This window comes from Lissotriton vulgaris, chromosome 1_1 (assembly GCF_964263255.1).
Source record: "Lissotriton vulgaris chromosome 1_1, aLisVul1.2, whole genome shotgun sequence".
In the NCBI taxonomy this organism is placed as follows: Eukaryota; Metazoa; Chordata; class Amphibia; order Caudata; family Salamandridae; genus Lissotriton; species Lissotriton vulgaris.
Genome location: NC_141685.1, coordinates 1,512,004,634 through 1,512,026,244, shown reverse-complemented (window position 1 = coordinate 1,512,026,244; position 21,611 = coordinate 1,512,004,634). Strand labels below are relative to the sequence as shown.

The 21,611-nt window shown below is 43.5% G+C and overlaps 1 protein-coding gene across 1 annotated transcript in view; it reads right to left on the bottom strand.

Annotated features, from left to right (window-relative positions):
- Window positions 1–21,611, bottom strand: part of RELN (reelin) — a 1,675,658-nt gene that overhangs the window by 1,314,857 nt on the left and 339,190 nt on the right. The window lies entirely within an intron of this gene.

Sequence of the window (21,611 nt, the reverse complement as noted above, 5' to 3'; positions counted from 1 at the left end):
ACTCTTGCATGGCAGGGTCTGACAGTGGCTACTGTTAAGGGCTATTTGGTTGTCTTGTCCACCTTCATATGTCTCCTGGATCAGCCTTCCCTGGTTACAAATCCATAGATGTGCATATTTTAAATGATTTGCTTTCCTCCCACCCCACTCTGTTTATTGTTCCTCTGTGGGGATTGAATTGTGTACTGACTTTCTTAATTGCATTCCCAATCGAGCTAATGTACCATTGTCCAGTTTGAGTTCTGGATCTCAAGTCAATGTTTTGGTGGAAACATTGTCTGCCTATAGGGTTAAAGAACTTCTGGCACCCTCAGTTCATCCATCTTTCACTGTTTTCTACCTTGATAAGTTGGTCCTTCGAACCTGGCCATTCATCTTTTCCAAGGTAGTACCTGGATTTCAACATGGCCCAGTCTGTAACACTTCCATCCTTCTTCCCTCCTACTCATCCCACCAAAGAAGATGAGCAGCTACATAGACTGGAACCCAGACATACTGTATCCTTATCCGCTTAATCGCGGTGGCAATTCTGCCGCAGTGCAGTGGTTTAGCGGAGTGGGCGGGGCCGCGTCGGCCAACGGACATGCCCAGCACTATGAAGGTAGTGCGGGTGACGGCCGTTGGCTGACAGCAGCACGCAAGGGGTTAAACATCGATCGTATGTGAAATTGCAGAGAAGATGATAAGCTCTTTGTGGGCTTTGCCATATCTAAAAAGGTCAAGACAGTGAGAAAAACCTTAATTTCTCATTGGGTTATCCTCTATATTAAGATCCGCAATGTCTTGGCTGAGAAAGACGCTCTGGAGGGCATTCATGACCAGTCAATTATTGCCATTGGTGCTTCCATGGCTCTCCTTAATGTTATATTGGTGACTGTTGTATGCCCAGGGGCCTCATCAGCCCTGCATTCTTTAGCAAAATATTCCTGCCTCACAGGCCACTCATGTGGTGACAGGATCTTGCCAGAATTGTGTTATATGACTCCGGTACTTAATCTGGCTGATGGTCCAACCTCCCATGATTTGGGACTTATTCATAAGGTGAGGAAGCTGCAGGAAGATGTATCCATCAGAGGAAAAAGTTGCTTACCTTCAGTAACGATATTTATGGTAGATACAAAATCATCCTGCAGATTCTTCACCACCAATCCTCTTCTTCTCATGTTTTAGTGCAGTTCATAATAAGATTTCAAGTTATGCAAACACTTTTTGAGCTGTTATTGTTGCTGTCAATGATTTTCTCTTGGTTCCTTTCACATGTCTCAATGGAGCATGGAAAAAGTACCAGGAACTGATGTCCCCAAGCAGGTTGTCACCTAATATAATCTGATGTTGTAACATATTGCGGGTGGAGTTGTGGCTGAAGCTAAAAGGCGACACCTGGCGTTGTTGGACAGGTATTGCTGGGGAAAAGATTTTTTAGACCATTATGGTGCCTGGAAAGATACTCATAAGCAGAGGAATCTTCTGGAAGATTATGTATACACCGGAAATATTGTTACCAAATGTATTTTTTTCTTTTAGATGTAATATAAATTTCACCTTCTGTTCGAATTCTTGTAACACCACTTTGAAAAATACAGAAAGGTTTAAAGGAATATCTCACATCATGTTAAATATGCATGTTTGTAGTCAACATTAGGTAAAACTTTTTGTGACGTGGTCAAGATATGTTGGTCAGCAGTTTCATGAAATAGGTCTTCGAGCAGTAAGGCCAAAATAATTGTTTTGGTTTAGCTTGACAGTACAGCTACCTGCACAACCTATTGTAAGTGGGCCCTAATGGCTTAGCCAGTGCCTCTTTTAGTTTGTAGTAAAATTACCGGTTGATCTTAGAATTCTATAAACGGACTTGAAAAATGTAAATATCAGATTGCATTCCCATACAATTTCTGGTGCATAGAAAATATTAAATATTTGTATAATGTATGTGCTATAAAGGTTTTGTACCTAATATGTCTCTACCAGCTTTAATGTATTCGAAAATATGTATCTATTTTAATACAGCTGAAGTATTCTTAATATATAGATTTGTGAATAGACAAGAGTTTTAGATGTGCCGTAACATAAAGGTTTTGGAGCCGCAGTTATAGGATTGTCTTTAACGGTATACTGATTGATGTCTGTTCTGCTGTAAGGAAATAGGGCACACATCAGCATACCTAGGGATTTTTCATATTTAAATGTGTCCTTGCTTAAGATAGGAAGAGAGTAAACGGGATTAGAGAAGGGGAGACAAAATGTATGTATGAACAAATGGTGGAGTAAGAATTGTGCAAAAAAAGCACATACTTAACATAAATCACATATGATTGCACTGGAATTTTTTTAGAAAAAATACTTTTGGTTCATGAACACATTTTTTGTTCAATTTTCTGCATCATTTCAGTAATTATGTTATTACTTTGAGGGTATTGAATATGGATTCCACTAGAGTATTCTACTAGTACTGAAAGCTTAATCATCAAATCGTTCTTAACAGTATTTGCGTCTATCCCATTTTCTTTGGTTTTAGATCACACAGTCCTATTTAATCTGCATTGATTTGGCTACTGACCCGGGTGATGAGGTGCTTTCTCAGTGTCCGCATTCCGGAGATAGTTATTAAAATACACGGGTATTAGTTATGCACTCATACATCGTGACTTTGGCCCATCTACTTTTGTAAGTTCTCATATTTTATTCAAATCAACCTACTTTTTGTAATCATTTGAGGTTTTTGACGGGGTTACCCCAGGAGCAGTAGCTGTATGGTGAGTGTTGCACAGATGTATCATGCTGTACACTGTGTGGTTGCTTGTCTTATTTGTCCATTTTAATATGGGGCTATATTTGGGATTGTGTAGGAAACCAGTATAGTTCTGCTGTAAAATCAATTCAATTTTTTATCTGGCCACCAGAATTTGAACTAAGTTCATACGAAATACATTTTGCTTCTGAACCACGGTCTGAGGCAGAAACGTGTCCTTATAAAATTATTGCTTTTTTCGAAATATTAATTTTGCTTTGTGACATGTAACCAGATCATACAAAGCATTTGCTGCAAAGATCATATAGGCCATTATTTCCTCTTTTTCTCAAGTGTGGTATAAGCATTTAAGAAAATATATACGTAAAATTATCTAACCAACATAAAAAGAGTACAACAGGAATGAAACTCAAAAAGGACAGCAAACAATGGTTTGTACAGCGTATAGACAAAGAAGTCACAGATCGGATGCGTTGCAGCAGGACTCAAAGTGCGATGATTTTCAAGTAATACCAGATATAGTAATCCTGCGGCTTATGCCTGTAACTTAAGCAGGTGGTGTTTTAAATTGCACCTGAAGCTAGGGAAGTTGTTCAGTAGCCTTTGGTTCTTTAGTGTAATGGTTCAAGAGTTTGACCACTGCCACTTTAAAGATCTGCCTATAAATTTAAATTAGCGTTTTTGCAGTTGTAAAGAATCAGCAATTAGAGAGACTGGCACCAACATTGAGCCCAAGTCCCTCTGACTGAGAGGGTAATCCTGCATAGCCCAAGAAGTTGCTTCCTTTTACAACATCTGTTTTCAACTTTCCTGAAGACTTCATGCATGCAACTTAAGAAGTTGGCAGTATACCACCTTGTGTTGACGCTATGAAAGCCACAGTTTGTGGCTCTGTTGTTTTGAACAGCAGAGTCTGAACCCTGATTGCTGGAAGAGCGCTGATCTATTTTATAAAATGTTAAGCTCTTAAGCAGGTAAAGAAAATAGTTTGTTCTAGTGTTTTACAGAGGCAAAACCAAAACATTTCTAGGAAAATTATCTCACAACGACTACGCCATGCATCATTTCTAAGTCCAATGTAAGAACTATCTGAGAGCATCTTTCACACCTCAATTGTAAATGTTGTACCTTCATCCGCACCCCCTTTACCTTTGACGGCATCCTAAGTATGCTGGTTGTCAAAGAAGAGAGTATGTTTGCCTTGTTCGCAACTGAGGCATGGATAAAGATCATAACCATAATCTCAACGACTAGTCCAGTGACCTGTTTAAATTGGTGAGTTATGCACATCATTTCCAAAGGTTAAACATCCTGGTCTCTCAACTCCTCTATTACTGAAGCTTCAGATGTCCCAAGTGGTAAAAGGCTTACATTCTGCCTCCAGCTGGTAAGAAACTGTATACTCCTATTTTTGCTACTTTCAATGTACACATCCTTTGAGACTGCTTGTACTACCCAATTAGATCATGCTAACACAATATGATGAACCAAACCAGAGTTCTATAAACAGCATTGGATCCCGGTGCCAACACACAATGAATTTAAGGTGCTTTTGTAAGCATTTGGACGTTCTATATGGTGACTCAGGGTATACTGAAAATATATTCCAGAATTATCAACAGGAAATAACCCAAACGTTCACCTTGTCTCATTTTGTTTTTTAAATAATATTTTGTTAAGTCAAGCAGTTAAAATCATATTTTTCAACACTGCACAAACTTATCTCATTCTTCAATTGTGCAAAGTCAAGTGGATCATTCCTATGGCTTCAGTTGCCCAACTGTGCACCATCCACTAACTTTTCAGAAGACAGGGACGCCTACAGTTCAGTAATGCCCTGGAAGTCAAACCATGTTGCAGGGATTTGACTAATGCATGTTTTTGCCTTCTCTGGAATCCCTGATCCAGATATATTTTATATCCAAGATTTTGCTGTCAGTTCATAAATCGGTCCCACTCTGAAGCAAGCCACGTGGTACCAATCCAGTTAACATGGCACAAAATAATATTATCGTGTCCAGTAGGGTTTAAATTTACATGATGACCTAAACCAAGCACATGCTTTAAATCCAGGTATGAGGGGAGACAGCATTAAGTGTATGAAGCCTATATTAATATTGAGGTTACCAATATTGGAGCTAATTTACATTGCGTGCACAATATCAACTTCCAACATACCATAAAGTTAAACATAAATTAGAAGAGTGCAGATTTACTAGTCTAAATCAGCTTTCTGTCGTGATATGCTGGCAGTCGACATAAGTGCAGATAAATATTAAAACCTCAATATTTTGGTAGAAGTCCCTTCACCATTTCTTCCACCTCCACAAGGCTCGCAACGTCCTTAGAAACAACTTTGAAGGAGTATATTTGCTCCTAGTTCGTCTGCTGTTAGTGTCATGGCATGCGCTGCTGTTTATTTTCTACACCTGTGGTACCTTTGTGGTTAGTCAGCAGAGGTGTGCCTTTCCCTTTCCTTTGCTTAGTGCGTCGAAGAGCATCCTTAGCCCTTTTTGCAGAGCGTTATCTTTTGCCAACCAGTGAGGCGCCGGCGTGGCTCTTGTCTCGCTTGCTCAGTATTATCAAATCTGATTCTAGTACAGGCCTTGAGATGCCACTAACCAGTCAGAGACGTCTGGCGCAAGACATCGTGTTTTGAGCATGGAATGTGAGACTGTGGGCCGTGTTTCCGTCGCACGACAGACTTCATTTTCTGTCTTTTGTTCCAAAGATTCCGAAGGCTTGCTACAACGACGTGCAGACTGCATAATATAGGTCACAGGACACGTCTCGCATCCCCGAGTGTATTGTATGATTGACTTTGAAAGCTTTGAATAATGGATTGATCGTCCTTTCAGAGGCTGTCGTGTGTTCGGAAGAGCCACACACGTCCTGAGAGGGGACATTCTCCCATATATAACCCAGGCCCTATTCACAAAGGCATCTGTGCACCTCAGTGTAAGAGAAGGCAAGGAGTGGCTGGGCACTTGAAGTGAATGGAGCCGGGGACATCCAGCCTGGGCAGACATTCCTTGCTGAGACCTACAGGGAGCAGAACGCTTCACTCATCGTCTGTTCTGAAAAAAAGTGTATACTTTGTTCTGTTGTTTGTATTCAAGTATTTTATTTTATTTGATTTAAACCTCTGCTAAGGTCAACGAATAATTTGAAATACAATGTGTTAAAAACAATTATGTAACATTGTTTTTAACAAATTGTATTTTAAATTATTTGGTGACCTCAGCAGAGGTCTAAATCAAATAAAATAAAATACTTGAATATGTTGTTTGGAACTTTACAGCTCACACGAGCGTGAGCTAAGCACTATGATTAGTTTCAGTCAGTGGTTGCAGGTGGAACCACCAGTACACATTTTTAAATCATTAGACTTTGTCCCAGAACAAGAGAGAAAAACGAAGGAAGAGAAAGACGGAAAACAGTGACAAACGGAAAAGGCAGAGATGAAAAACAATCGGTAGAGTGAGATAACTGGGCAGAGAGTCTAGAAAAAAGGCAGGATGTGGATTAAAGATGCACAGACTTGTCATTCAGCATTCCTGACAGTCTGTCGTTCAATGCTGCAGGCTTCTTAGTCAGATTTTAGGGCCTATCATTTATTCTTTTAGTAATTGAGCACCATCTGCGCCAATTAAACATTTCCCTTTTATGCCCATGCAGGAAAGACAATGTAAAATGTTGTGATAGCAGAGTGGAAGCCATGCTCCAGAGGAAGGTGGGGAGAGGTTGTGGCCTTACAGCCAGAGCTGCCGACTTTGGAGCTGGGACACCAGGTTGGAGACTCAACTTCCTATGATTCTGGGCAAATCACGTAATCTGAATGAATGTGTCCTTGTATAACGTAACTGGTGCTCATGTAAAGCACTCCAATAGCTTTGGGTCGAGTTTGCGCTATATAAATCTGCAAAAACTGTAACTGGCGATGGATAGCAGTGTGGAAGCCATGCTCCAGAGGAAGGCTGGAGACTAACTGGTGATGGATAGCAGTGTGGAAGCCATGCTCTAGAGGAAGGCTGGAGACTAACTGGCGATGGATAGCAGTGTGGAAGCCATGCTCCAGAGGAAGGCTGGAGACTAACTGGCGATGGATAGCAGTGTGGAAGCCATGCTCCAGAGGAAGGCTGGAGACTAACTGGCGATGGATAGCAGTGTGGAAGCCATGCTCCAGAGGAAGGCTGGAGACTAACTGGTGATGGATAGCAGTGTGGAAGCCATGCTCTAGAGGAAGGCTGGAGACTAACTGGCGATGGATAGCAGTGTGGAAGCCATGCTCCAGAGGAAGGCTGGAGACTAACTGGCGATGGATAGCAGTGTGGAAGCCATGCTCCAGAGGAAGGCTGGAGACTAACTGGCGATGGATAGCAGTGTGGAAGCCTTGCTCCAGAGGAAGGCTGGAGACTAACTGGCGATGGATAGCAGTGTGGAAGCCATGCTCTAGAGGAGGGCTGAAACTGTACCTAGTGATGGATAGCAGTGTGGAATCCATGCTCCAGATGAAGGATGGAGACTAACTGGTGATGGATAGCAGTGTGGAAGCCATGCTCCAGCGGAAGGCTGTAGACTACCTTGCGATGGACAGCAGTGTGGAAGCCATGCTCTAGAGGAAGGCTGGAGATTAACTGGCAGTGGATAGCAGTGTGGAAGCCACGCTCCAGAGGATGGCTGGAGACTAATTGGCGATGGAAGCAGTGTGGAAGCCATGCTCTAGAGGAAGGCTGGAGACTAACTGGCGATGGATAGCAGTGTGGAAGCCATGCTCCAGGTGAAGGCTGGAGATTGTAACTGGTCATGGATAGCTGTGTGAAAGCCATGCTCCAGAGGAAGGCTGGAGACTGTAACTGGTGATGGAGAAGGGCACGCTGACTTGTACTGCAAAAGAGGGGCTATTGATGCAAAGTACTACTGATCCTGCTTAAACCTCAGTCTGTGTTCCAGGTGCCAATGGAGAGGGGTGTTTCCAACATCCCTCTCCATTTACTCTTCCTCACCGTCCTCACTTCTCTTCATCGGTCCTAACTCACTGAGTTTCTCCAACTTTTTCAGAGCTTGACAAAGGTGTGTGGACATGGCATATGTATTTTTAAACTGCAGTCTTTTAAATGTGTTTTTCAATGCGTATATCCTTATGATATATTTAACTATGTTCAGTTTTTACACACAAGCATGTGATCAAAATCAAATCTATTTCAAGTTAAAAGAGAAAAAAGCATTGCCCATGGGTATGAACAGTCAACATGGAAAGACACTTACAAGTACATAGTACCACATATATTATGGAATTATGACTGCAAAACTGCCGCTGAGCGAAGTAGCCAGCTCTGCACTCAGCTTCTCTGTGAACAACTTTCTGGGGTGATAGTGGGTTCAGCGGTGGAGAATTTTACAATGGACAGATTCTGTTTAGGAGCTCCCTTCAGAACCATTCTCATAAATTGATAAATCAGTTTAGATTTTAAACACAGATCACAAAACAATTTCCGTACCAGCGAACAGGCTGCATTATTAAATGAATAGTGGTTGATTTCATGTACAAAACATCAGCATGGACTCATTTGATCCTCGCTGAAGATCATACATTTTTTTTGTGCTGCAAAATGTTCAAATGAGATCAGAAGGAGAGTGTGCTGCATTTTGAATCACACTAGTGCGTGGCTTTGATGTGCAGCGCCCTAGTCCTCTATGTGCACCTTCCAGAGAGTCCTGGTCACGATCTGCCCAAAAAAACCACAAGTCCCACCAAGATGTAGCCTAGAGTAGGTGCTGCATTGCTTTTCGGTCACATGCGAGACAACCCTCATTCTTTGCTTGTGCTGCTGGAGGCTTCAAGAAAATGTAGGTGAGTGAGAGCTGAGAATGAGCTTCTCTCCCACAGTCAGCAGTAAACCATTGTCTTCTGATTGGAATGACAGAATACGACAGAAGTGAAAACAAATCCGTACACCTCGCCCTGCACTGCATTTGAGCCCTTGCACTACACTTTCCCAGAACTTATGCTTGCATGTGCATGCTTTGTAAGTATTGGAAATTGTTAGAAATGGGGTTCTCTAGTTGGCAGAGGTAGGTACCTTTGTCCAAATAGGGACCCTTGCTTCTAGTCAGGGTAAGGAAGATACACACTTTAGATAACCCCTGCTCACCCCTTGGTAGCTTCCCACAAGCAAACACGCGTATCCCAAAGGCAATGTGTAAAGTATTTGTACTCAAAACACACAGTAATATAGTGATAACCTCCCAAATGGACACCACACCTGTTTAAAAAAATAAAGTATCTTTATCTAAACTTAACAAGACCAAAATGACAAGAATCCAACATACAAGTATCAAGAAAAATGACTTTAAAAAAGTTTTGGCAACTGAGCCCTTAGAAAACGATGGATGCGTGATTCCTTGCAAAGTACCTGTAGTTGCGAGAAAAATTCACCAAGCCAAATAGCCTCAGCGATGGGAAGCGGCGAAAAACAAACAGATGTGTAGTTTCCTGAGACCTTCGTGGATGCGATGTAACAGTTCCGCTGGGCACAGGGGAGCAGTGTGTCGGGTCCTGTCTGTAGGGAGAAGTGATGCGTCGATTTTGAGACGACTCCGATCCACGTGTGATGCGTCAGGGAAAACTTGCTGCACAGGGACGATGCGTGGAAATCTGGGATGCAGCCGCAAATTATGCAGCGGCATCGTCCAGCGCTGCGTCGATTTCTTCAGGCATGATCCCTCGATGCGTCGATTCTTGTAGCCGCTATAGGCGCTGCGTCGGTTTCAGCAGCAACACTGTGGTACGTAAAGATTCTTCTCGCACCACGGTGTTCAGTCAGAAACTGTCGCAAGAAGAGCGATGTGTCAATTTTCTTGTAGTTGCATTGCTTTTCCATCTCCCAACAGCAGAAACAACCTCCAAAGGCCCAAGACAGTCACAGGAGCCTCCTGGCAGGTCAGAACTCCCAGCAAGGAAGTTCAGGGAAGCTGGGGGAGAAGTCTTTGAGTTCCTGAGACTTCAAAACAGGAGGCAAGCTCTACTGAAGCCCTTGGAGACTTTCCTCAAGCAGGGGACACAGCAAACAGCAAAGTCATCCTCCTTTCCTTGGCATAAACAGAAACTGCAGGCCAACCCTTGACACACAGCAAGGGCAGTACTTCTCCTCAGTTTCTCCAGCTCATCTCCTTGGCAAAGGTTCCTCTTGATTCCAGAAGTAGTCTAAAGTTCAGGGGTTTTAGGTCTAATACTTTTAACCCAAAATGTCTTTGTTCTCTTTATACAGAGAAGCCCTGTGCTCTCAAAACCAGTTCTGTCCTCTCTGGTGAAGCTTCTTGGCAGGGGTGGAGACAGCATTGTGGAAAGCAGACCAGGTCCATTTAGGTGAAAGGAAATCTCATCCTCTTTCTCTAAATGAGGCCCAGGTCTATTCAGCCCAGCCCTGACTCATCAGGTGCTTTGGAGCCACTGCTCCTCCCCAATCCCTGACACTACAAAGCCAGACAGTCAATCAACATCCTAGCAGAGGCACACTGGATGGCTAAGCAAGCAAATACCTACTTTCTAAAAGTGGTATTTTAAAACACAGAATGTAAAAATCACCCTCACTAAAAGATGCATTTTAACATTCTGATTTCAGGCATACAAAGCCTCATTTTCCTATCTTAGTCCCAGGGGTAGTTAGGTTTATACGATGTTATGAGCAAACTCCCCATTCTATCCTATAGGAACAGATAGCCTTTCAATGTGAAAATAGAAATTGGCAGTAGTTCACTATCAGGACATGCTACACACATCAGGGCATGTCCTACCTTTCACATACACTGCACCCTGCATTGGGACTACCTTAGGGGTGACTAACATGTAAGAAAAGGGAAGGTTAGGGCCTGGCAAGTGGGTGCACTTGCCAAGTCGACATGGTAGTTAACAACTGCGCACAGACACTGTAGTGGCAGGACTGAGTTACCGTTTCAGAGCTACTCATGTGGATGACACAATCAGTGCTGCAGGCCCACTAGCAGTATTCGATTTACCAACCCTGGCACACTTAGTGCACTTTACTCGGGACCTACCAGTAAATCAAATAGGCCAATCAGGGCGAACCAATTGTAATAACAATTCACACAGGGAGCACTTGCACTTTGACACTGAACAGCAGTGGCAAAGTGCCCAAAGCATCGAAGTCAGCAAAAACGAAATCCAGCACAGCATCAAAAATACAGGAGGTAGAGGCAAAGTCAGGAGAAATCAGGCCATAGATGCCAAGTCTAACACCTATGGTGCTCCTTCACTTCTATGTTTTATTCCTCTGTAAACTTTCTTTTGGGCACCTTCAGTAACAGGGCATAGGAATCACGTTTTGGGCCATGTATCTTTAGTGGTTAAAAAGGAAGTGCACATATGCGGATCCCTTCATGGGTTGTTTGTCACACGAACAATGAGTGCTGTGTGCAGTTAAGAAATACTTCCTAAAACAAATCCTTAACGTATAAAGGCGGATAAATATTGTGGCTTAGATTTCATTACATCCTTACATATCTAATATTAACCAAAAGGCAACACACTTAGTTAATTCACAGTTAATCTGGAAATCTACAAAACATTTGCTATTCAACAAGCTGACAACATTACTACGGACTACTGGATTCAACTATGAAGTTTAATATACTCCTGCCTTACGTCGCATATAAAGCTCTGACCCAGGCCTTATTATTTGAGTCCTTGGTTCTACAAGCAGCAGACAGGTTACTAAAGCATGTTTGGAAACTGTACAATTGAATGCAGTTTATCACCTTGACTTTACCGCTTCCAAAGTACATCATCTTCAATGGTCTAGATTTGGCTATCACTTAAACTCAGATATGTACATTCCAAAACGTTACATGCGGTGACAAAAACATATAACAGCACATGGGGCCAGATGTAGGTATTCTCAATTTACCTACTCTTAAATACCGAATCATACCGATTCGGTATTTAAGAGTAGGTAAATGGGATGTAGGTAATTTCTCTTTTTCAATTACCGAATCGGTAAGATTCTGTAATTACCAAATCGGCATTTACCGATTCGGTAATTGCCATTCATTCCTATGGGCCTGTAGGCCCATAGGAATGAATGTCAATTACTGAATCGGTAAATACTGATTCGGTAATTGAGGGAAACATTGAAGGGTGGCATGGTGTCACTTTGACACCCTTTTGCACCCTTCAATCGTGTATGGGTGCACATGTTGCAGACATACATGCCCTAAGGGCATGTATGTCTGCAACATGGCAGCATTTGAAAAGCAAAAAAAAATGCTTTTTTAAGGCTTTTCATTATTTACCACCAACTTCTAGTTGGTGGTAAATAACGAATTCTTAAAGCCCTGTAGCACTGATTACAGTGCTACCTACATCGCAAACTACAGAGTCGGTAATTTTACAGATTCTGTAATTTTACCAAATCAGTAAAATTACTGATTCGGTAAAATTACCGAATCTGTATTTTAGGTAGCCCTACATCTCAGTATCCAAATACCGGTCGGTAACGGCCAAAAATCGGTATTTTCGGCCGTTAACGACCGATATTTGGATACCTACATCTGGCCCATGGTCTTTTAGACCTTTTTATCCAAGGTCAGAGTGCATAATGGACAATTGTAAGATAGAATTTTTCAAACGTTGGAAAGCCAGAAGTGAAAACAAGCATTTACAATGCAATGGTCTCGGCAATATTATAGGTAGAGCTATTAGAATTGCTCATTATTTTTTTATCTTTTTTGTATCCCTAAATAAATGGCATTGTCATTTGTATTGGCATTAGCTTTGTTTTTTGCATATGTGATACCTATTGCATTAGCAGAGAGAGAGTGAGATAGAGAGAGCGAGTGAGGTATTGAAATAGAGAGAGTGAGGTAGTGAGAGAGAGTGAGGTAGTGAGAGGGATGTTGTGAGGTAGTGAGATATAAGCATAGAGTGATGTTGTGCTGTAGTGAGAAAGAGGTAGTGAAAGAGAGAGTGAAAGTGAGTTAGTGAGATAGAAAGAGTGAGGTAGTGAGAGAGAGTGATTGAGGTAGTGAGTGAGTTTGTGAGGTAGTGAGATAAAGAGGTCGTGAAAGAATGAGGTAGTGAGGGTGAGAGTTGTTGGTCTGGTGGATGGGGACTGGTGGTGGTCTTGGGGGGTACAGGGCATCATTGGCAGCCTAAAAGAACTGTTGCGGGGAAGGCGAGGCTCGGAAGATGGCAGGGGATGTGAGGTGCTGTCGGAGGCTGTTGGGGGACAGCATTTTGTTTCCGAAGTACGGGAAAGGCGGGCGATGGTCGCGTGTTAGCACCACTTGGCGCAGAGGTGCCAACTGAGTCCTGGGTTAGGGGCGTGGGGATGCTCGGGGTGCGGAGTGGGAGCCCGTGCGTGTGGGGTGGGCACGGGGACCACGCGGGGCGTGCGGCAGCTAGGCAGGACGTGGGCCGCACTCCGGCACACTATGCGGTGGTCAGGTCTTTCGATTGTCACTTTTGTAATGCACCGTTTCCTACCTCTTGTATTTGTTGGCTCACGATTGTCACTTTTGTAATGCACCTTGCAACAGCTTGTCTTTGTACATGTGAGAAGGGAGTGATGGCTTGGAGTCATGCGAGAAGACAGGCAGCAAGGTGCAAGAACCAGTCTGTTAACAAATTGTTTCCTGAGGCATGAAGTAGTGCTATGTTTACGTTGCCAGGTTAATGACTCTGAAAACAATCGGGTAATATCTTTATTTTTCAATAACTGCCTTCGCCCAACCAAAAGAACAACGGGTCTGCTGAAGGCCAGCGAGCTAGCAGTCGCAGGAGATGACAGTTCCTTTTTAGGTAAAGCATGACTGCCCATAATGACATTTCCGGTCCGACAATAATGAAATGAAAAACTACTAGGCTAGCTAGCACCAGAGGCTCGAACCACCAAACTCCCTTTCTTCAAAAGGTAAACAGGCGAGTTTAGTTGCATACTAATGGAAGGTGTGGGTATGCCACTCAGTTCGGTATTATATAGTAAACGTATGACATCACCCTAATATGATAGTATCAAAGAATAGAGAAGGTATGACCACCTTCACGAAGTATATGATAGACACCTTAATTCGAGATCGCATGTAACAATGCATCTTGCAATCTCCTTACCGGGCTAGGGATTCATTCTGACCAACTACTGTGCATATCACTTAGACACTGCGACTACTGTCTTTTCCAACAGGAAAATACTACAGGGTACTGGACAACTACACGTGTGCTGCTTTCCCTTACAAATATACTCGAAAGACTCTAGGGTAAAGAGGTCTCGTTCTTATGCAAATTTGGATTACATGATTCCCAGGCTGCAAATGACTTGTAATTAATTCTCATTCCCCCATTCTGCTGCTGCATTTCAATATTATTGAATTATGACAATCAAGAATGAGCCGTCTATAAAAAAAAAAGCAGCGGGGTCAATGTGTGTGCAAAATGGCACACCACGAGTCAGGCTGGCGCACAGATTAGGATGTCGAATAGAACCGTACAACGTACCTCACCTGGGCTCAGACGGCACACGTCCTCATAGAGTCAGCTGTACATCTTCCCACCTCCGCAATGCCCTTCAGACGCTATGCCCACCCCTCAAACAAGGAAGCCCTGCCAGATTGCATGCACTCCCTAGCCTCAGCTGCGTTGCACCCCATCACTTCAGAAGCTGCCCTGGCCTCATGTCAAACGACCCCTGCACCATGACATCAGCCTGGTGCAAAGGATATTTACACGATCCCCCTTCTGCATTATACACATTATATAGGCTGCACACTCAGCTAAACTGGACTGCACTGTATTCTCAGACACATTAATTGCCCCAAACTCATGTGACGTTCTACTGTCGTTTGCACTGCACTATGTACATACAGGTTAACTGTATCCCATCTTGTGCATGTTGTTGTATCCTTCGGCTCTACTTGTCGTCCCCTTCCCTGCAGAAGGGGAAGGGGGTGCAGTTACCTCTTTTTTTTATTTATTGCGATTTTCTATAGCGCGAACATTAACCGAAGGTGTCAGGGCGCTTCACAAAAGAACCAGTTGCGATACATACGGACTTCGGATTAAATGCAAATGTACAAGTTGTAAAGTCACACAGGGAAGAGATACAAATAGAAAAAAATGCAAATGTACAAGTTGTAAAGTTATCTGGGATAGCTGCACCACTTGGCTTGCAACACCAGCCCCCTCGCTCACCTGGACGGGCGGTCGTCACGGGCCCCACTCTCGTAGTATTCCTGCTCGGCTGTCGTCTCGTCGTCCTCCACTGTCACATCAGCACCTGAGCCGGGGAGGGAGCGGAGGCTCCGGCTCTCGCTGGCACCTTCCCCTGGGAACGCATTGACAAGAGCCGCCGCCCAGCGCAGCAGCCAAAAGGTGAGCAGAGTCACCCGCAGCGCGGACCGGCAGCCCATGGGCACAAAGCATGGGAGCACCTACGAGCCCCCGAATCCAGCTGTCACCCACAGAGGCGCGCGCCCGCCGCCATCAGCGGCACCCGCACAGATGCCACACCATAGGCATGGACGACGGACTAGCCTGAGTCGAGCCTGGTGACGTGACGTCACTTCATACACCGGCGGGGAGGGGGCTACCTTGAAATGCGAGAACTGTTTAGACATGGGGTTCAACGGAAGCATAGCAAACGCCGCTATAGGAATGCTACAAAATAGTGGTATGGTAATGTTACAGCTGATATTAAGATTGTAGGAGAGCGCAAATGAAAAAAAAAATCATAATTCAAACGGAGGTATAACATAATTTGTTTTCCGCACTAGAAAAGTAAAAATAAAATAATTTTGAATCATGTTCTTTTCATGACCAACCTCCGAAGGGCTCGAAGCGAGCTTCAAAATGGGAAAATACACGGAGAGCGGGAGGGGGTGGGAAACAGACCGGGGGAGACGCAGAGACGCCCACCGAAACAGACAGGGGAAAGAAGGCACACACGGACATCGGGGCACGCAGGAAAACAGAAGCACACAACCCAAACCGACCTCCGGAGGGCTCGAAGCGAGCTTCAAAATGGGAAAATACACGGAGAGCGGGAGGGGGTGGGAAACAGACCGGGGGAGACGCAGAGACGCCCACCGAAACAGACAGGGGAAAGAAGGCACACACGGACATCGGGGCACGCAGGAAAACAGAAGCACACGACCCAAACCGACCTCCGGAGGGCTCGAAGCGAGCTTCAAAATGGCTGAAAAAAGCCCCGAGATTTTTTCGGATTTGGGGGCGTGGTTTTGTGGTTCTGAGTGACGGACAACGTCACTGTCTAAAGAACGCAAAAAATCACGCCCCCAAATCCGAAAAGGACGGGGCTACATTGGAGTGACTGATCTCTCCTCCAATGGCTGGCCTCCGTTTAGGAAGCCAGCCAATGAAGGAGAGATGGGGCACGGAGGCGGGACCTTCGGCGCTACTCAGACTCATTAAATCTCCGGCCTAAGACTGCGCAAGCGCAGCCTTTTAGGCCTTCGACCTAAAAAAGAAAGGAACCGGGAGGGATCTCACAGAGGGCATGGAGGTGGGGGTGAGGGGCTGGACGCAAGAGACGTTGTGCAAAGAATATAGATAAATGGACACATTGTTAAAGCGGCCAGAACTGTAAGGGGGCAAGGGTTTAAAGACACATGAGGCAGAATAAACAAAAGTCGAACTGAAAATGATAAGATATGAGAAACAAATAAAGACCCAAGAAGATATGGGAAAACAGGAGTAAAGAAGTTATAGTTGCGGCCAAGAAAAATGTGAACAACAAAAGGAAGCATTTCAAATGCAAAACTGCTGGATTTGTAATAATAAAATGTGAATCAAACCAATCTGATCAGCTGCATGGGTCACTCAAACTTCTGGTGTGGAGATAATGCATGGCAATAAATATTACACATTTGTATGTGTGGGGGGATGTGAACACGCCTAATGTGTGATAAACTTTGCTGTGTATGTGTGTTGTATATATTTAATTATTTTAGCTTACTTGGTCTATAAATGTATTTATTTCTTTCTGGTTGATTTATAGATACAGATTTTTTCCTGGAATATTTTTACATAGGCGAAGTAATTTACTAGTGATAGATACAAAATGCCAGTAAAATGGTATATCTAATGCAAATACATATAATACAAGGCAACAAGAGAGTAGGTGATGGATTAAAATCAAGCAACTCTTGACAGCATTTTCATCAAATATATACATTTTTTCCAGCAAGCACAGAAATGGGTTTTCTTTGTTTCCGTGGTCTACAGCCAAGCTGACTTCAGCAAATGTCTTCTACTGAATTGCTCTGAATACATTCTTTATCGCTTGCACTGCCATTTTTCTCAATCAAGATTCAATAGGAACAGGGTCCAATTCTAAATATGAAGTACTCAGATAAAATGACCTGAATTCTGGCCAATTAATATCACATGATTAGCTTCATGTGTGTGAAGATAAAAGGCCTTACTGTAATAATGCTGCTTCAAAACAGTTCATGATCGCTTTTACTTAGCATAGGACCAAATCCTTGGTTGCAATACATTTCTGCCCCTGCTAATAATTCTAATTATTTCAATATCAAGCAAAAGGAGGAATAGTAATACATTTTAGTTCAGAATAATTATCTCATAAATAGCTTATGCTCCATAATTATACCTATCAAGTACCCTGCTAATAGAAAATACTACCGGCAACTCGGCTAGATCTATCGCAGCCCAGTTGAAAAGCTCATACCTTATCTCTCTACACACGCACCATTGTGTAGGCCACGGTGCTCAGACGAGAACATAAAAAGATTTAGACCTACTGTTAATAAACAGTAACAAAGCCAGCAGTTATTGACTTCAAGATAGTTCATGCACACAAAGGCTTGCAACCTGTAGCTGGCAGGCTTGCGGGTGGACCTCAGGGGAGCCTTTGGTGATGTGCCTCACAGAGTCATTGAGTGGTGTGCCTAATAAGAGCACTATGTGCAGTGAGTGCAGTGCGCAGCGGGTGTTGTGAATGAGGTCAGCACTTCTAGTTGAGCATCAGGAAAGCATTGGGTGATGTACATTTCATGGGTACATGTTGTGTCTCTCATGGAGGCAGAAAGGCATGCACTCTAGAAGTGCACAGGAAGCTATCAGGCAGTCTAAAATTGTCTCTTTCCAAGTGTAAGTAGATCAGCCGTCCCTCTTTTTTTAAAATTTCCATTGCTGTGTTTTTCACGTCTCATGTGCAAGACTATAGGTATCAGAAGCCAAAGAAAAAGTAAACGGGCTGGACAAGCTGATCACGCCGAAAGTTTGTCAGACAAAGTCTGGCATTTTCAGCCTTTCTGTATATTGGATATTTGTGTACAGTACTACAACAATATTTATGCTAGACATCAGATTAATAGTTGCTTGCTTTGCACAGGGATCTATGATGAGAGAGAACAAACGAGCACACATGCAGAACTTACAAACATACATACAGCTACCTCATGTCAACTATGACATATTTAACTGGTTCTGGGTTTTTGGCGAGCAGCATTTGGTATGATGAGTTAAATAATTGGGTTGTTGGTTTGGTTTAATGGGGTGTGACCAAGCAGCAACCACAATCCTTGTCGGGTTGAGGCACAAGCAAACCCTAAATTACCTGTGCTCAACCCTCTGGTAGCTTGGCACAGAGCAATCAGGCTTAACTTAGCAGCAATGCGTAAAGTATTTTCAAACAGTAATAAAGTAAAAACACCACTCAATAAGAATCCCACACTAAAGTAGAAAAATATAACTTTCTTTAATAAATAAAATAAGATCAAAATGACAAAAATCCAATCAGTAGAACAAGAGATATACAATTTTAAAGATTTTAGTGAAAATAGTGCCAAAAAGCACTGGGTGCCAACTTTGGAAAGCTGGTCGTGCCAGCTCAGGACAGTGACAAGTTCAGCCCAACCATGATGGAGTTTAGGTCGGCTACAGGGACCCAGTTAGGCCAGCTGAACAAAGTACCTTAAATCCTAGTTTGAGGAATGGAGCGAGGATCCACATCGAAGATGCGCTGTGTAGCCGAAGTGATGTGTCAGTTCCGAGATGCAGTGAGGCTGCTGTGCGAGGTCCATTGTCTTTGTTGAGGATCCCATCGATGAGGACTTGGGATGCGAAGTCCAGCGTCTAGGGTGCGTCGAGAAGTGAAGTGTTGCGTAGATTCTGAGGAGCTGAGATGCGAAGTCCATCATAATTATAAAGACTGTCATCGACAAGGGATGTGGGAACCTGCCACGAGGACGCATTGCGCAGCGGCATTTCCGATGTGCAGCAATACACTGTAGGTCTTTGAAACATGTCAACTCCATGCAGCAGCGGTGATGTGTTGATTCAGCTTGGGTTTGTGCCATGCAGCCGAGGAGATACATCGGTTCTGCTGGATCACAGTGGCTGCCAGAGCACTTTAAGTCCACTTCCAGTGGTCCAGACCTGGTGTACCACTTGGCAGAGTAGACTCACAGATGGCAGAGCCCGGGTGTAGGTGCAAGGTTGTTGGGAGCCTGTTTTGTCCCTGAGGATTCAGGGCATGTGGCCAGCCAACTGGCCCTTGGAGTCACTCTGGGTTCTTGGTTCAAGAGATGCAGGTCCATTACTTATCATCCAGGCCAGAGGGCAGAAGACAGCAGGTGACCACAGCACAGCAGAGCAGCCGTCCAGCAGAGTGGCAGTCCTTTCAACAGCACAGCAGTCCTTCTTCCTGGTAGAGTATCCATGGGTTGGGAGTGTACTGAACTTGTGGTGCCTGAAGTTCAGTATTTATACCCAGTTGTGCCTTCGAAGTGGGGAGAAGCTTTTAGATACAGATGTTTGAAGTGCACAGGTGCTCTGACTTCCTGGCCCTGAGTGTGACTGACTACAGGGAGTAGGCAGCCCTTTATTTTGAGGCAGGAGACAGCCTATTCAAGGGTAAGTGGGGCTGAGTATAGATTCTCCCTCCCATCCTGCAAGTGATGGCCCACCCAGATACACCTACGCTCCCTATTGTGTGTGGCTATCTAGGAGGAATACACTACGCCCAACTATCAACTACAACCACTCATGTAACTCAGATACAGACGACTGCAGGCAAAAAATTACTAATGCACGAAAATACTAACTTGAAAAACAACAAAAATGTATGGTCATTTAAATCCGATTTCATCATAAGTTAGGATTTTTCATTACAATTCTAAAGACACCAAACATGAACTGGTTACCTGTTCCCATTTGAAAATTACACTTATAAAATGTAATACAGTACTCCAGTATTACACTATGGGGTAGGCCTTGCAGAAGTACAATACGAGTTTAAGGGTTTTCTACTGCCAGGACTTGTAAACTTCAAAAGTACATGTCCAGCTTTTTAAACACACTGCACCCTGCCCTCTGGGCTGTTCAGGGTCTACCCTAGGGGTGACTTATATGTATTAACAAGCATTGGCACATACAATTGGTCTCACCAATGGCTTTGCCAATATGTTTTAGCAATGGTGTACACTACTTTGGCTGCTGTTTAGTATCCCTATAAGTTATTGGTGTAAAGGGGCATGGAGTGGAGTATTCTACAGTGGAATAGAGTGAAATGTTATCGAGTAGTGTGTCACAGTACAGTGGCTTAGAGTGTTGTGGAGTGGTGTAGAGCAGAGTGGAGGGGCGTAGAGAGAGAGCATTGCATGGAGTAAAGTGTTGTAGAATAGAGTGGAATACAGCAGAGTAGATTGTCATAGAGAGGAGTGGCACAGAGTGGCGTAGTGTGTCATAGAATAGAGTGGAGTAAAATGGCATGGAGTGGCATAGAGGGAAATGCGTGAAGCGTCATAAAATGGCATAGAGTAGAATGCTGTAGAGTACAGTGGCGTAGAGTGCAGTTGAGTGGCATAGATTTGAGTGGTGCAGAGAATAGTGCAGTAGCATAGAGTGCAGTCATGCAGAGCAGAGTGCAGGGTTGTAGAGCGCAGGGTCGTAGAGTGTTGCAGAGTAGAGTGGTACAGAGTAGAATGGTACAGAGTAAAATAGAGTGGTGTGGAGTGCAGTGACGTAGAGTGGTGTTGAGGGATGTACACATATGACTCCTTGCTGAATTCAGAATGTTGTCTAATTTTCAGAAATCTATAGCTTATCTGGATCACCCATGGGTATTATACTGGTTTCCACCAAAAACTGGAAGTAGGTTGAGAGCATAAAAATAGGAAAAATGGGCTACCTGTTTCAAAAATGCCAAAACTGTGGTACAAAATTAGACTTTTGATTCAGCTCCGCATGTTCCTTATAGCTAGGAAGATGGTGAATTTAGCACAGCAAACTGTTCATTGATGACATTTCAAGAAAAAAAAACATACATGTTTATTTGAAGCAGGTTTTGTTCCAATTTTTCTTAAAAAAACTCAAATATTCGCTGCCTTTTGCCTATTTGTTTGTTCCCCTCCATGGAAATCCCCAAACCCTGAGTACCTCTACAGTCCCTAGGATGTAGGGAAAAAAGGAAGCAAATTTGGTGTGGATACCTTATGTGGAAAACAAGTTATCAAGCCCTGAGCACAAACTATCCCTAATAGCCAAAATAGGGCTCAGCACAGGTTTGGGGGCGGGGGAAGGGGTTCCAGCCGTTAAGGAGTTAAATGCTCTAATGTTTCATTGATGACAACCACAAATGTATATCTCTCACTGGCTAACAAATGTATTTGTTATGATTCCTCTTCCACTTACAGATGTCCTGCAAGTTCTTACCGTATTACCCTTTGTTGTTAAGCTCTTTCTTTCACTCTGAGGTCTAGAAGTGGTTTATGAAACTCTTAAATAAAATTGCAAAACTAGACAAATGGCGACTCTGTTTGAAACATCATCAAAGTCAAATGGTCAGTTAGTCTCGCCAGGAGC